Source organism: Malus domestica, chromosome 03, assembly GCF_042453785.1.
Source record: "Malus domestica chromosome 03, GDT2T_hap1".
Classification (NCBI taxonomy): domain Eukaryota; kingdom Viridiplantae; phylum Streptophyta; class Magnoliopsida; order Rosales; family Rosaceae; genus Malus; species Malus domestica.
Genome location: NC_091663.1, coordinates 30,841,008 through 30,857,849, shown reverse-complemented (window position 1 = coordinate 30,857,849; position 16,842 = coordinate 30,841,008). Strand labels below are relative to the sequence as shown.

General features: G+C 38.1%; 2 long non-coding RNA genes across 2 annotated transcripts; one reads left to right on the top strand and one right to left on the bottom strand.

Annotated features, from left to right (window-relative positions):
• Nucleotides 1-11,081: 11,081 nt before the first annotated feature.
• Nucleotides 11,082-12,215, top strand: LOC114822643 (uncharacterized). Its single transcript, XR_011579456.1, has 2 exons — nt 11,082-11,584; nt 11,681-12,215. It is a non-coding gene; the product is annotated as an uncharacterized lncRNA (long non-coding RNA).
• A 1,681-nt stretch (nt 12,216-13,896) lies between these two features.
• Nucleotides 13,897-16,592, bottom strand: LOC139194273 (uncharacterized). Its single transcript, XR_011579033.1, has 2 exons — nt 14,526-16,592; nt 13,897-14,352 (listed from the first exon to the last, which is right to left on the bottom strand). It is a non-coding gene; the product is annotated as an uncharacterized lncRNA (long non-coding RNA).
• Between the last annotated feature and the right edge of the window lie 250 nt (nt 16,593-16,842).

Sequence of the window (16,842 nt, the reverse complement as noted above, 5' to 3'; positions counted from 1 at the left end):
CTACCTCATTCGCTATCCATTCTCTAAAAATAAAAAAAATAAAAAAAATAAAAAAAAAACTCAATACACCAATCTTTACACACTTCGACATCCTTCACCAAATTGAACCTAGATTGAGATCACCTTTGGTGACAGCTTGACTGATTGACAACGACTTCTGGGACATCACCGTTAACATTTAGGTGATCAACATCCTCACAACCTTAATCTTGGAGAGTTTGTTCGAAACTTCCCTAATGGTCTGGTAACTCAAAGAAGGGCGAGGTATGCCTTGAGATAATGATGCTATAACCGAGGTGCATCTATTATTGGTTGAAAACTTTCCTCTTAGGCCTTGGTTAAGTCTTGTGCCTTTGAGAATTTATGGAATGGATCTCTCTTTGGAGTAGGTCCTACTATAAAAAAAAAATTATATTGTGCAAAAATGTATTTAGACAACTTTTTTAATTAATTATTAACCCACATCAACACATAACAATTTTTTTTTACATAATTGTGGCGAAATGATCATATTGATTTGCGACACCTATTTTCAAGAACTACATTCATTAATTTTCAATTTTAGGGACTATCTTGATGGTGTGGGTCAATTTTAGGAACCATCTTGATGGTGTGAGTTAATTTCAGGGACCATTTGTAATAAAAACCTGTAAATCTTGTGAGGCTTATTTATGTGCCACATCAACACTTAACTGAATTTTTAACAGAATTGTGATGGAATTACCACTTTGATTTGTGACACCTATTTTCAGGGACTACATTGATTGATTTTCAATTTCATGGATCATCTTGATGGTTAGGGTCAATTTTAAGGACCATTTGTGATAAAAACCCTAAATTTAATAAACCCTAAATTTAATCTCTCTAACATTAACTTGTTAAAAACAAGGCTGAATGGAAATATCTAGAATTTTTGGGTTAGACAAAGAATTTTCAGCAGGATTTAGCAGCGGGTTCCACAAAAGATACGGTCAAATAAGTTTGGAATTGGGGGTAGAATTCTCATTTCTATTATTTTCATCTCTTACTTTTTATCTTATTATTTTTATAAAAAATTAATATAAATTGTGATGTGATTTAATCCTAATCGTTTAGAGGGTAGATGAAAGATGATAGAGATATGAAGATAGAAATCCTTCGCTTGGGCGGTCAATGCGGAGCAGACCAACGATGCAGATTGATGCATCATTTAACAATTTTTTTATTTTGGAAGAGACCAAGCCCACGCTCTCAGTCTCTCACGCTTACTGTGCAACCCACCATCCTTCAGTTTTTCAGTTTCCGTGTCTTATTTAGCGCGTGGTTTATGGGAGGAGGACGTCGCAGTTACAGGAAGCACATCCCGCAATTCGTGTGCTTCTCTTTTTTTATTTTTCCAACCTCCTTTTTGTCTGTTTTGGTTTCCTACGGTCTTCCTCAGTGGTTTTAGTTTATAGAAATTAATCGGTCTGAGTTTAATTTTTGTGTGTGTTTAATTTCGATCTCCTCCTCAAATTAGAGAGTCAACAAAAATACATTGCCGTCAAATATTAGCATTTAAGACAAAAGATATAAAGTGTTGAATGTCAAAACATCAGCATGCAGTATCAAAATTGGTAAAAAAAAAGAAGTTAAAACTTTATGATTCATTTTGAAATTGACTCTAAATCGTAATGGTGTAAAATGTATTTTTCTCATGAAAGATTTATACTCGAAATACTCATCGTACAAATATATACATAGAATGTATGAGAAACACAACTCCCCCTCAATAATGATAATACTTAAAATGGAACCTAGTTATTTGTTCTCATGTTGTAATAGTAACTTAGTAAACACGAGATATGTCAAGAATGAAAAATGTTATACCATATTATATCGATCCTAAAATCACCAAGAACCATTCAACTGTAAAGCATCATGAACCTGCTGAGAGGTTCTTGTTAAGATGTCTGCTAAAGCACGTGAACCAACCCCATAACACATGGCAGCTGCCTATTGTTTATACTCATAACCAATGAGAGATTTGCCTCCAACTTGGAAGACAATTACGACGTGACGAGTAGCAACACCACATTAACCACATTTAATTCCACATTGGCCATGTCAGAAAAGTTTCTCCAATTTTGCCTCTATAAAAGGATAACCTCTAGTCCTTAAAAGATAATCATATGATGCGGAGCCTTAAACATATTTTGGTAACTTAAGCATCATAGACTCTAAAGTCGGTAGCACAATGATGCCCTTTGATACTTGCTTTACCTTCCTTGTAGGTTACTCTGCCTGCCTACCCTTAACTAGAGTGCCCTCGTTATGGTCCCGTCACCACACTTTATGTTGGCTCAAGATTAACCCAATTTGGTGCCTCAACAAAAATGTACTCATGTCTTACGTACGTATTCTTGATAAATATGTCACAATGGGATACACAATTCAAAGAAAACATAATAAATTGATAATTATCATGTTAATTATCACAAATACAAATGTGAGAACAACTTTCATAATACGTGACACTAAATCACCATCACGTTTTATTATGAGAGACACTCATATAATATTATACCATTTACATATAACACTACAATAACAATATAAACATCTCATAAAAGTAGTTATCCACACATGTGCACAGCCTCCTACAGCTAATACTTTCCATACCCACAGTTCTGTCGCTGTTCTGCATTACAAATTACAACACCAAAGTAACCGCAAAGCCTCCCACTTTCTACCCTTCTCCTTTTAACATGAGTACTTGGAGACAGACGAAACAGGCAAAGTAAAGAGAGAAGGTTTGCTAACCAAAATCTAATCTATTAAAATCAAATCTCTTGGTGTTTGCTAAAAAATGGTAAATAAATTTTAGCTCTATATTTCATTCAGAATATAGCCATGTTTGAAGGAAAGAAGGTGCAAAATGGCCACCTACCAAAATTACTACTACGTTCAAGAAACTATTTAATTTACTATTTGAAGGGCTTCAAGCATATTAATGTGTAGGATATCAAACATTCATTAAATTTATAACTAGCTAGACAAATTGTTGTCAAATTTTAGCTAGCAACAATAACCATTCTAATTATCTTAAAGCTTTTAGATGTCGTCACTTTAGCTAACCAAAATTTCGTTTTATAACATAGATGAATTAATAACACTATGTAATCAAGTGAGGTTCACAGACAAAATATCATGACTTGGAGTCAACTATTTTTCTTCCTAAATTTAAGAGGTTTTTCTTAACAGAGAAGATCAGAATCGCAGAAAGAAGAAGAAAGAAGTAATACAGAGAGTGTAAAAAAACCTAGAGATAAAACTAGAGAGAGAATGAAAGATTTTGTATTAATAGAATGATTATTTCTTACAAACATTAAGCTGCAATCAGCCTTTTATATCACTCTAGTAGCCTAACTACCTCGCTTACTGTGTAAGCTACAAATAACCATCCTAACTAACTTTCAACAGAAATATTGATGACATGGCAGATTATGTGGCAGATTATATGGCATTCACTTGAGTCAATATCAGTCAACATCCCCCCTCAATCTCAACTAGGGAAACCGAGTTTGAGATTGAAACAATGGCGGGTGAATGTCGGACTATGTAAACCTTTAGTAAGAATATCAGCTGTCTGGTCATCAGTAGATAGATACTCAACCAACAAATCACCATTATGCACCCTTTCACGGACAAAATGATAATCCGTATCAAGGTGTTTGATTCTCGAATGATACACCGGATTAGCACTAAGTGCTATTGCAGATTTATTATCACAGAATATAGTTGGTTGGATAGGTAATGTAACTCTCAAATCTTTCAAAATTAGCCAAATCCAGGCCACATCTGCTGCAGTATGGGCAAGTGCCTTGTATTCCGCCTCTGTAAAACTTTGAGAGATGGAGGATTGCTTCTTTGACTGCCAAGAGATTGGATTCCCACCAAGATAAACCACATAACCAGTCACAGATCGTCTTGTGTTGAAATCAGCAGCCCAATCAACATCAGAAAATGCTGTCAAATGAAAGTCAGTATCAGCTACATATGTAATTCCACATTCTGCAGTGCCTTGAAGATATCGAATAATCTTTTTGACAGAAGTGAGATGTATATCTGTCGGAGCAGTCATAAATTGACACACTGAATTCACAGCATAAGTTATATTGGGACGTGTAAATGTGAGATATTGCAGTGAACCAACCAAACTCCTGTACAATGTAGAGTCCCACAATGGTATGCCCTCATTCAATAGCATTTGATTGTGAGGTTTGCATGGTGTATTTGCAGGTTTACAAGACTCCATTCCAACTTTATGAATAAGATCTTTATCATACTTTGATTGATTCACAAATATGTCTCCATTCTCCTTGTAGTGAATCTGAAGTCCCAAGAAGTAAGTAAGTCTGCCCATATCCTTTAAGTAAAAAACACCTGCCAAATCTGCAATAACCTGCTGAACTTTGCTAGCATCTGATCCTGTCAAAATGATGTCATCCTGTTTGGGCTCAAATTTACACCATCGGCACGTGCAATCGAGGCCGTTGAGTGAGCATGGTTCTAAACCGTTGAATAAGAAAGTTAAGATAATTTTATTTTGTTAAGAGATAATGTTATGATAATAATTATCTTTTAATAAAATAAATCATCTTGATTTTCTTGTACAATAAATGGGATACAGCAAGCGAAATAGTTCGAATTAATTTGGAGTTGTTACCTTGTGGATTAGGACAGCTCGGCTTAGGACTTTTATCATGTGGCATGGCTGGGATGTGGGTTATGATGGACTTTATCCTATGAATGGGATAACAAAATGGTGGTGTGATATGGCCAAAGGTTAGCTCACATGCATGAATGAAGGTGGGGCCGAATAAACCTTGGCATCCTGCCAAGAATCTAGTCAAACAAATTATATCAACTTTCGTGGGTTTGAAAAAATGGAAAAGATGTGGTCAGGTTACGTTGCATGCATGGATGCATCTGAGCAAAAGATAAAGGAGATGCCGCTGGCATATTCCAGTTGGAATTATCATGATGATAATCTAGTGAATAGGTGATAGGATATGGCACGTGGTGCATGAGAATTTGAGGTTAACAACAACTCTAAGTACGAGCCTTATCAAGTGACTAGTGTATCTAGTCTGAAAAGAAGGAAGGTACAATTGCCAACCTTCCCCAAATACCAAGATAACGGCAAGGGATTTTTTGTGATAACTATTTCAAAAAGAGTGTTTTGCTTTCGACTGGAACTGCACGGGTTCGCTACTGGGCATGCAAGTCCCTATAAATACAGAGGCAGTACATCATTAAGAAGCCCCCTCCAATTCAACACACAACTGCCCTGCGCAATCTCTCTCAACAACTTTGAGATTTTTTATTTTCTCTTTTCGCTGACACATCTTCCGTTGGCATCAACAGCAATGTGAAAGCAACCGGTGATATCTTCAGTCGGTATAGATAGCTCTGTCGCCGTAGAATCAGCCGATCTCGCAGCATCTTCTGTTGGCATCAACAACACTGCGGCGATGACGGTTGGTTACCTATCCAAGTCTTGGTCGAGAGGGGTTTCCGAATCCTTATTAATCGAGGTCATCTTATTAGCCTTCTCGGCGAAGTGAGGTGTTACAGCTTACTGAGATCGGCGCATTGCACGTCGAGTTATTTTATGATTGGATACTCTCAAGTGGGATTTAGAGTTCAGCATTCGGACGGCCGAACCACGTTCACTATTAAGACTTATATTCGCTTTGAGTATTTATGCCTTTACACTTTGGTGTCGATTCGGAATGAGTTTACTCTGACGAATACCATCACTGTGACCGAATCCGACGACGACGATTCGTGAACTTCTTAAGAATAGTAGCCTTGTCTTCAGGTTCGAGAACCCAAGAGGTCAAGACGTGTTCCTTCCTCAGCTGCAAGCCCAAGACGCAGAAGTCAGCCGCGCACCCAATGCAACATCAACAAATTTTACTCCTCGGCCGAGCTCAGCCGACGAGTTGGCACACCCTGCATTCACCGAAGGACGTAGTTAGCTCATAGATTACTCAGTCTGCGCGCCACTTAGGCTTGGTAGTTTTTAGGGTCAACATTTTGGCACGCCCCCAGTAGGACACAGTGCTAAAATTACGAAGTTCACATGATATATCTCGATCAGGCTTCATGGGATGAGTTTCATCGCCTATTAAAGGAGCAAAAACAACGTTTCGATAGATAGGGTCGAATTTCTGAAAGGCAAGAGGCCAGGGGCCAAATTTCCACTCCGGCCACAATTAAAATTCGGCCTCAACACATTGTCAAGACGACTGAAGAAACACCTAGGCCACCTGTTGTTTCGGTCAAGACTGCAAGTTTGGTAGGCCTAGAAGAAAAAACTCAAGTTGCTGAGCCACAAATCGACTTAGAGAATGATTCGTCAGAAGAGTGCTCTAATGACGAACAAGGCCGAGACATAAGCTTAGCCGGAAAAATCACGCCAATCGATATGATTATTGGTGATAAAGTCGATAAGGAGAAATCTCATTCGGCCAAGTTATTTGAATTAAAAGCCGAAATTATGCCTGGGGGGCATAATAATTGTTCAACATATTCGGCGACCGAAAATGAAAAATATTCCACCAAGTCAGAAATATTTGGAGATGATCTTTTATTCGGTTTTGGAAAATGTCAAAGTGAAAATTTTGATGTAAAAAGATATCGGCTTGGAATAAAACATCGTTGGCCTTCTCCTATTGATAGCTCGGCCATTTTTGTTTTCTTTTATTAAGAAAAGGAATAAATTATTTTCTTAATCATCTGGCTAATTAAGCCGATGCATAAGAAAAAAGGGGGGCAATACCTCGTGCAAGAAAAAAATTTCAACTGTCTAAGCGGAGGCCAAGCTGTCAGGAATGGGCTTTTTTACCTTGGCCCAAATTTTTCTCGACCCGCCAAATCCTTGGCACAAATTTTTCTCGACTCGCCAAATTTTTTCTTGACCTCGGCAGTGAATGGTGATAGGCCGATGCTTAAGAAAATACGGGGGGCCGAGGAACATCCCATGCAGAATGGCATTCGGTGGAGGTTTGAATTTTTGAAAAGTAGGTTTGAATTTTTGAAACTGCAGCATGGCAGTCGGTGGAGTTTTCAGCTTTTTGAAAATTTGAAAAACATTGGGTCATTTTTGATGCTTTGAACGGTTTATATATATATATAGCTCGGCCGAAGCTTGGTTGTCATGCCGAGCTAATATAAAACATATCATTTGCTTGACCCCAATTCTTTTTGGCTTCGACCCTACTTTACGACATTGGTAGAACATAAGTGATTTTAAGGCCGAGGAACATTCCCGAGCGTGATCGAATCATTCGTTGATATTCAAGACAAACCCTTCTTGATATGGTTTGGCCTTTTGTTAGTTACCAATTTATATATATACACACATGCCGAGCTCGGCGAGGTATTATTGCCGAGTGCTGGTGCTCGACCAAGGGGTCGTTCGGCTTGTCATGTGTATATATATAATATAAATTTCTATGGCCATTCGGCCTGAAGTACTGATGCTCGACTATGGGGTCATTCGGCCTGCTATCTATATATATGTATGTATACATACATACAGAGATGTTGTTGCCGAAGAATAAAGTTTTGGCGATACGGGATTTTGCTGGCTACAAACAATTAATTTCCTTAACCATTCAGCTTTCGGGCCGAAGCTCAAGGAAACTGGGGGGCAATGTTTGGGCTCAAATCTACCCCATCGGCCCATGCAATCGAGGCCGTTGAGTGAGCATGGTTCTAAACCGTTGAATAAAAAAGTTAAGATAATTTTATTTTGTTAAGAGATAACGTTAAGATAATAATTATCTTTTAATAAAATAAATCATCTTGATTTTCTTGTACAAAATAAATGGGATACAGCAAGCGAAATAGTCCGAATTAATTTGGAGTTGTTACCTTGTGGATTAGGGCAGCTCAGCTTAGGACTCTTATCATGTGGCATGGCTGGGATGTGGGTTATGATGGACTTCATCCTACTGATGGGATAACGAAATGGTGGTGTGATATGGCCAAAGGTTAGCTCACATGCATGAATGAAGGTGGGGCCGAATAAACCTTGGCATCCTGCCAAGAATCTAGTCAAACAAATTACGTCAACTTTCGTGGGTTTGAAAAAGTTGAAAAGATCTAGTCAAACAATTGCCAACCCTCCCCAGATACCAAGATAACGGCAATGGATTTTTTGTGATAACTATTTCAAAAAGAGTGTTTTGCTTTCGACTGGAACTGCACAGGTTCGCTACTGGGCATGCAAGTCCCTATAAATACAGAGGCAATACATTATTAAGAGGCACCCTCCAATTCAACACACAACTGCCCTGCGCAAACTCTCTTAACAACTTTGAGATTTTTTATTTTCTCTTTTCGCTGACACATCTTTCGTTGGCATCAACAACACTGTGAAAGCAACCTGTGATATCTTCAGTCGGCATAGATAGCTCTGTCGTCGTAGAATCAACCGATCTCGCAGCATCTTTCGTTGGCATCAACAGCACTGCGGCGAGGACGATTGGTTACCTATCCAAGTCTTGGTCGAGAGGGGTTTCCGAATCCTTATTGATCGAGGTCATCTCATTAGCCTTCTCGGCGAAGTGAGGTGTTACAGCTTACTGAGATCGGCGCATTGCACGTCAAGTTATTTTATGATTGGATACTCTCAAGTGGGATTTAAAGTTCAGCATTCGGACGGCCGAACCACGTTCACTATTAAGACTTATATCCGTTTTGAGTATTTGTGCCCTTACATTTTGGTGTCGATTCGGCGTGAGTTTACTCTGACGAATACCATCACTGTGATCGAATCCGGCGACGACGATTTGTGAACTTCGTAAGAATTGTAGCCCTGTCTTCAGGTTCGAGAACCCAAGAGGTTGAGACGTGTTCCTTCCTCGGCCGCAATCGCAAGACGCAGAAGTCAGCCGCGCACCCAAAGCAACATCAACAAATTTTACTCCGTTCACCCAACGAGTTGGCACGCCCTGCATTCACCAAATGACGTAGTTAGCTTATAGATTACTCGGCCTGCACGCCACGTAGGCTTGGTAGTTTTTAAGGTCAACACATCCACATAGAGTAAAAGAACCACCACATCCTTGTCATCATTCTTCACAAATAAACTGGTATCAGATGAAGATGCCACCAATCCCAAAGCTGGTAAATAGGTCGTGAACTTTGAATTCCATGCCCGAGGGGCTTGTTTCAACCCATACAACGATTTAATCAACTTGCAGACATAATGGGGTTTAGTTTAATCAACAAACCCTTGAGGCTGGTTCATATATACCTTTTCTTGTAAGTCACCATGAAGAAATGCATTTTTGATATCTAACTGCCGCAATTCCCATTTATTTATAACTAGGGCTGGAAAAAAATCCCAAAAATCTCAAACCAAACCGAAAAAATCCCGATCCCAAACCAAAAAAATCCCAAACCAAAAATCCTGAAATTTTCGGTATGTAATCCCGAACCAAACCAATATTTTCGGTACGGGATTCGGTTTTGAATCTCAAATTTTCGGTATTCCCATACCGAACCGAAAATAAATATTATATAATATATATATATATATTTTTTCTTTTAATTATAAGAGAATTATTTCAACCGTTCATTGTTTTAGATTTAATCTTTGCCGTTCATATGTTATTAGGTCAGAAACCATTTCACAACCATTTCACAAACTTCACTTTCGTTCTAGCCGACCCTAATCTCTTCTCTCGTCTCTGATCTCTCCCTCATCTAGCCGACGAGCCCTCATCTCATCTCTCTCTCTGTGACGAATTCCGGCCAGCCACCGGCCCACCACCACACTTGACGAATTGCAGAGTTCACTACTTCACTTCTTCCTCGTCCTTTCCTTCCACAACCCACGGTCCACCTCAGGCATCCTCTTCCTTCTTCTTCTTCCTCCACCTCAGGTAAAAAAGTTCGTAACTTCCGTGTTTCTTACTTGTAAATTTAAGACTGTTTGGATGTATATGTTGTTCTGTTTGAATTAATGTTTGGGATTTAAGACTGCTTGGTTGAACTTTGAACTCGTGGGTAACAGTCACTTGAAATGGAAAAAAAGAGATTTCCGAAACGTTTCAGTTAATATGATGTTTGGTTGGTTAGGTATCGGTGGTTGGGATGGTTTTCGATAAGCCGAAAGGAACACTGATGTTGGTTTCACTGTGGATGACGGGACAGGGTGAATCAAGTGCTGAAGATGGTAACTTTTTGCATTGTCCGTTTTGATTCCGTTTATATTATCACAATGTTAATTGTTTGAAGAGTTTATTGCGTTTTGATGTTCAGTGCAATGCATAATCTAGCAAAATAAGCTAGACATGTGTTTCGATTATATGGATAGACGCATAATGATATAAGTTCTGAATCTTCTATGTTTAATTATCTCAACAGGGTGAATGAGAATTTTGACTCGAGAAATGCAGGAAATACAGTAAGTTCTCTCATTATCATCTGTGAGCTTTACGTTGGAATTGAATCTTCGTATATAGATATTGGGATTGTTGAGTAACCAAAACCTTGTGAAGTGCTTATACATATTATGTTCTGACCTATTTTGCAACAGAAACGGTATGTATGTTCGTGTTAACGGACACTTGAAAGTCATTCAAGGTGTTCGAAAGATTGTAGCCTTTCTGGGTGGGTCCTCCGGAGGTGGATGATTGGGAAAGGTCGGTGAGTTTTGCTCACTTTCTCAAAAAAATTTATGATGCCACCTTGACATTGAGTGCAACCCTTACTCCAACGTCACACTTAATACTTAGCACGGTGATTGCCTTGCAAGTGGAGATAGAAGAACAAATTTCAAACGCCTCTAATGCCACTTTGCAAAGTGTGGCTACCTCAATGAAGCTCAAGTTTGACAAATATTGGGGTGACATTGAAAAGGTGAATCCTATTCTCTTTGTGGCCCAATCACTCGACCCGAGGTACAAATTTGATATGTTGAAGACAAATCTAGAAGAGCTCGGCTATGGATGTGACAAAATAAGGGAGGAGAAAGTAAGGGTTAAAGGTTATGTAACTGAGTTGTATAATGCATATAAGGAGGGAGTGGTCCTTAGTAGTAGTGGTAGTAGTACTAGTAGTAGTGCTACCTCAAATGTGGAGCAAAGATCAAGTGTTGTACTAGATGATGGGGCGTGGGGTGTGATGGTAGATATTGATGTTGCTTCAAGGATGGCAAAGAAGATCCAAAGAAATAGAGCGGAGGCACAACAAAATGAGATAGCCAATGAAGTGGATATGTACTTCAATGATCCACATCAAAGCCTAACATATGAGGGTTTCAATCTTTTAGATTGGTGGAAAGGAAATTGTGGTCAATATCCAATTCTTAGTAAAGTTGCTAAGGATGTATTGGCCCTTCCTAGTAGCACCGTTGCTAGTGAGAATGCCTTTAGTCTTGGTGGGAGAGTTGTTGATTCTTTTAGAGCTTCCTTAACACCTAAAACGGTTGAGGCTTTAGTGTGTACTAGTGATTGGCTTAGAGGAAAAGAATTTTGTTTCTACAAGGAGCCTACCCTTGACGAATTATGTTTCTACGATGAGCTTGAACGCTTAGAAAGAAGTAAGTAAACAATTTAATTTCATCTTTTATTTTCTTAGTATTTATTATCTATTAGACTATAATTCAATGTAAATGATTTGTGGTTTATTGTTTTAGACATGGCTAATTTGGGAGGTGAGGAGAATACAACACAAGAAAATGAAATGCCACCTCCACCTCCTCGACCACCTCAAGTACAAGTTCAACAACGTCAAAATCAATCACTACCTCCACGACCACGACCACCCATTGTAAGGGGAAGGGCTCAACCATCAACATCAAGGGGAAGATTACAAGTGCCAACAAGAAGGGGCCGAAGGGGCCGAAGAGGTCAACAATCTTCATAAACTTGAAACTTTGTTTTTTTGCTTTTGGTTTGTAACTTAATTATTAAAACTTTGGATTGTAACTAATTTTTTTGCTTTTGGTTTGTAACTTAATTATTAAAACTTTGGATTGTAACTTAATTATTAAAACTTTGGATTGTAACTAATTTTTTTGCTTTTGGTTTGTAACTTAATTATTAAAACTTTAGATTGTAACTAATTTTTTTGCTTTTGGGTTTGTTACTTTATTTATTTTAAAACCTTGGCTACCATACAAGTGGAAAATGCAGCTGAACTGCTCTTATAAACATTGCAGGTTTGCCCAATATTTTTTTTATTTGGTTGAATAAAAGTTAAGCCCATATGTGGGGGCTGTTACATTCAGTGGGCAGGCCCAATATTAGGTTTTTGTCCAATTGGACCAATATTAGCTTTTTTTTGTCCAAAAGCCCAAAAGCCCAAAATTATTTTTGGGATTCCCGATTTGTCCCGAAATCCCGAAACTATTTCGGGATTCCCGAAAATTGGGATTCCCGAAAATTTGGTTTGGGAACGGTATTGAAATTGGGATTCCCGAAAATTTCGGTATGGGAATCGGGACAAGGGTTTCGGTATGGGATCCCATACCGAACCACCCCTATTTATAACTGCTAATGACAAAATGAGTCTTACAGTAGTGTGTCGTACTACTGGACTAAAAGTTTCTGAGTAGTCAATGCCTTGTTCTTGGGAAAAACCTTGAGCCACAAGTCTGGCTTTATACCTCGATACACTTCCATCAGGATTCTTCTTAACTTTATATACCCATTTACTTCCAATAATGGTTCTGTGTGGTGGAGAAGGAACCAACTGCCAAGTTCCTTGAGCTTTGAGTGCATTAAACTCTTCTTGCATTGCACTTTGCCAATGTGGGCTTGTAGAAGCTTTTCTGAATGTTGAGGGTTCCTCCAAATCTTTTATTGCAGCAATAAATGAAAACCCCCCCAGTAAAGTCACACTCATTATCTATCTGTAGTGTTTGTAATTCTGGAAATGAGCCAATATAACATGTGTAAGATCTTCTTGAAATTGCACTTGACTTCAACCTGGTGACCATATTGTGAGCTGATTCTTCATTAGTTTCAACCACAGGAGAAGAGATTGGTAGTATTACCTCTAATTGAGAAGGACTATGGACAGGCAACAATGATATTGTACTTGGAGTTGATGTTGAGAGAGTATGAGAGCTATGACTATAAGCATTGAGATTCTGTGAATCTTGACTTGATGAGCTTTGAACCTGTAAGCTATCGATTGATCGGTCTTCCACAATATCTAGATTTGCATATGACTCTGCATGTGTTGAAGATGTTGTTGGAGTTGGATCAGCAGCAAAACATGGCATTTGAACAATGATTGGAGACATTGTTGTATTCTGGACCTTATTTGACTTCCCAGAAGACAACTACAATCTTGTTTTAAATGGAAATGTAGTCTCATCATGCACCACATGTCTTGACAATACCAGTTTAGTGCTACTTAAATCATAGCAGACTACCCCTTTATATCCAGCCACAAAACCAAGAAAAGCATATTGCTTAGATCTAGGTTGCAATTTATGTTGAGTATATGGCCTTAAGAATGGATAAACTGCAGATCCAAATATCTTCAATGTATGCAACACAGGGTCTTGGTTAAACATGAGCTGATATGGAGACTTCATCCCCAAAACCTTACATGGCATTCTATTGATCAGAAATGCAGCTTGATTACAAGCATAATTCCAGAACTGTAATGGAACTTCAGCCTTGGTTAAAAGTGTGATTGCAGTCTCTACGATGTGCCTATGTTTCCTCTCAGCAAGACCATTCTACTGAGTTATGTAAGGGCATGATATGGAATGTGCAGTTCCTTTGAGTGCCAAAAAAGATTGAAACTTGTTACTCATATATTCAGAACCATCATCTGTCTGTAAGCACTTAATTACAGAATTGAACTGAGTTGTAAAAATGCAAAAAACTTGACAAATACTTGGAAAACATCAGATTTATTGATAATAGGGAAGATCCATACAAATCTTGAGAACTCATCCACAAAACTTACATAGTATCTAAACCCTTCTAGAGACTTAACTGGAGCAAGCCCCCAAATATCAGAATGTACTTTTTCAAACAAAGAACTAGCCCTAGTTTCTTTGACAGGAAATGGTTGTCTACACATTTTTCCAGAAAGACATGAAGAACAAATAGAAGGTGAGGAATCTGCACTAACAGTCTGTCCAACATTTCTAAACATAACATCAAGCACTTCTGCAGATGGGTGCCCAAGCCTCTTATGCCAAACAGAAGTCTTTACAGCTTTACCAAGTAATGCAACAGCTTTATTTTGACCAGCAACCAATCTTCTTGAAAACACAGTTGCAGGGATCTCATATAGCTCTCTTTTACTCTTGCCGTGGTACAATATCATTCATGTTGCCTTGCCCTGTATAAAAAATACAATCTCATCACATATGAACCAGCAATGATTATCTTCACACAATTTCTTAACAGATAAGAGATTAACAGTAATGGTTGGAACATGTAAGACATTCTTAAGAAACAATAAATGTTGTGGAGTTGAAAGTGTTGTAGAACTAATATGATTAACAGTCAAACCTTCCCCATTACCAATAGTGATTTTCTCATCACCATTGTACCGCACAGGTTGATTTAGATTCCCAAGATTAGATGTCATATGGTATGAAGCACCAGTGTCCAACACCCATGTATCAGCTGTAGAGAAATGTTGAACATTCTGACCATATTCTGCAGCAATCATGTGAGATGGAGCTTGAGTAGAAAATGCAGTAAGAGGAGGTGGAGGTGCACCCTGATAGGAATAGTTATTCCTATGTCTACATTCCAGAGCATTATGACATTTTTTCCACAAATTTGATAGATTGTAACCACCTGATAACCATCACTCCTATTCGAATAGTTTGCAGCAGTATGACCTCTGCGAGAACAAATCTGACATTCAATTATAGTACCTGTTTTGAAGGTTGTATTACCATTCCAAGAAGACCTATTCCTAGTAGAAGAACCATAATTGTTTCCCCATCTCTGTCTATTCCCATTGTAATAAGGCCTTGAATTATTGAAAGACCCATAACCACTTCTGTTGTAGTTCTGAGAAGGATTATACCCCTGAGAAGTATTATACCCATTTCTGTTTTAAAACTTGTTGTTCCCTTGATAGCCTTAAGTATCACCAGTTCGTGATCCAGCATTTGAACTCTTTCTTTGTGAATACCCAGAATTCGGATGAACATCTTTGACCCGATCTCCTTGAACATACATTGCAGCTATGCCACTTGCCAGAGTAGTGACCTTGCTTCCATAGCAGATTCAACACCAATCAACTGCGCTTTGAAATCTTTCAGCGAAATAGAAGTCTCCCTTGCTAAAACTACAGTCTTTACAATATCAAACTCTGGTGGTAATCCAGATAAAGCAGTAATAACAACATCATTATCAGTAATCCTCTCCCCTGCAGACACAAGCTGATCACGAATGGCTTTCAACCGAAGCAAATACTTGTCAATAGAATCATTGCCTTTTTTAATTGTATGGAACTCAATTTTGAGTTGATTGATCCTAGCCCTTGACACAGAAGCATATCGGTCTTGTAAATTTGTCCAAGATTCATGAGACGTTTTACACCCCATTACATATTCCATAGCATCATCCGACAGAGTAGCAATTAACAGACTCAATAGTGCCATATCTTTCTGAACCTAAGATTTATAAGCTGCTGTGATTTTTGTAGTCACTCCATTCTCAGTGTCAATCACAAACTTTGGTGGACAAAAAGATTCACCAGTAAAGAATTCAAAGAAATCATACCCTCTTAAAACTGACTGAAACTGATAATTCCACTTAATAAAATTGTCATCTTGCAACTTCACAGTTAACATACCAAGCAAGCTTTCAATGCGTACTAATTTATCAGACATCTTTATCACTTAATTCCAAACAATCAATCTCAATCACAAATCAGTATAATACCAAACTTCAACAATTATCAACTCTTCAAGATATTCTCACTACTTCTTGGCATCGGCCTTCTAGATGTATATACTTCAAAAGCAAATATTCTAGCAATTTCACAAGTGTTCGACTTCAATCTTATCACACCACAAATACAATTCTTCTATCGTCAACAAATCTTGGCATCGGCCTTAATCGAATCCAAAAAAGAACCCATATAAGAAAAACCAAAAGAAACATCCCAATTCGCCATATATCTTCACTGAAGCAAAAACACAAACACTTAATGTGCAAAGAGTAAAGAAAGAAACCAACAACCTGATTAAAAGACCCTCGACCCAAAATTTATCAGCAAGCTTTCAAGAACGTCACCGATCCTCCAAGAACTCCAACAAAGCCTTCAACAATCGAACCCAAAGAATTACTCAGCGGAAGAAAACACCCAAAAAAAAATCAACCTTGGCTCGATACCACCTTAACAGAGAAGATCAGAATCGCAGAAAGAAGAAGAAAGAAGTAATACAGAGAATGTAGAAAAACCTAGAGATAAAGCTAGAGAGAGAATGAAAGATTTTGTATTAATAGAATGATTATTTCTTACAAACATTAAGCTGCAATCAGCCTTTTATATCACTCTAGTAGCCTAACTACCTCGCTTACTGTGTAAGCTACAAATAACCATCCTAACTATCTTTCAACATAAATATTGTTGACATGGCAGATTATGTGGCATTCACTTGAGTCAATATCAATCAACAGTTTTAAAAGTTGAGCTATTTCGTAAGTAAAATTTGAGAATTTGTTTTTCAATGAATAAAATAGCCACGACATAATTGAGCAACCATCCACAATATGATTGACAACAATTAGATACTAAACCCACTACTAATATATATTGTTTTTTTATATATTTATCTAACTTTTAGCTAATGATCCTCGTTTA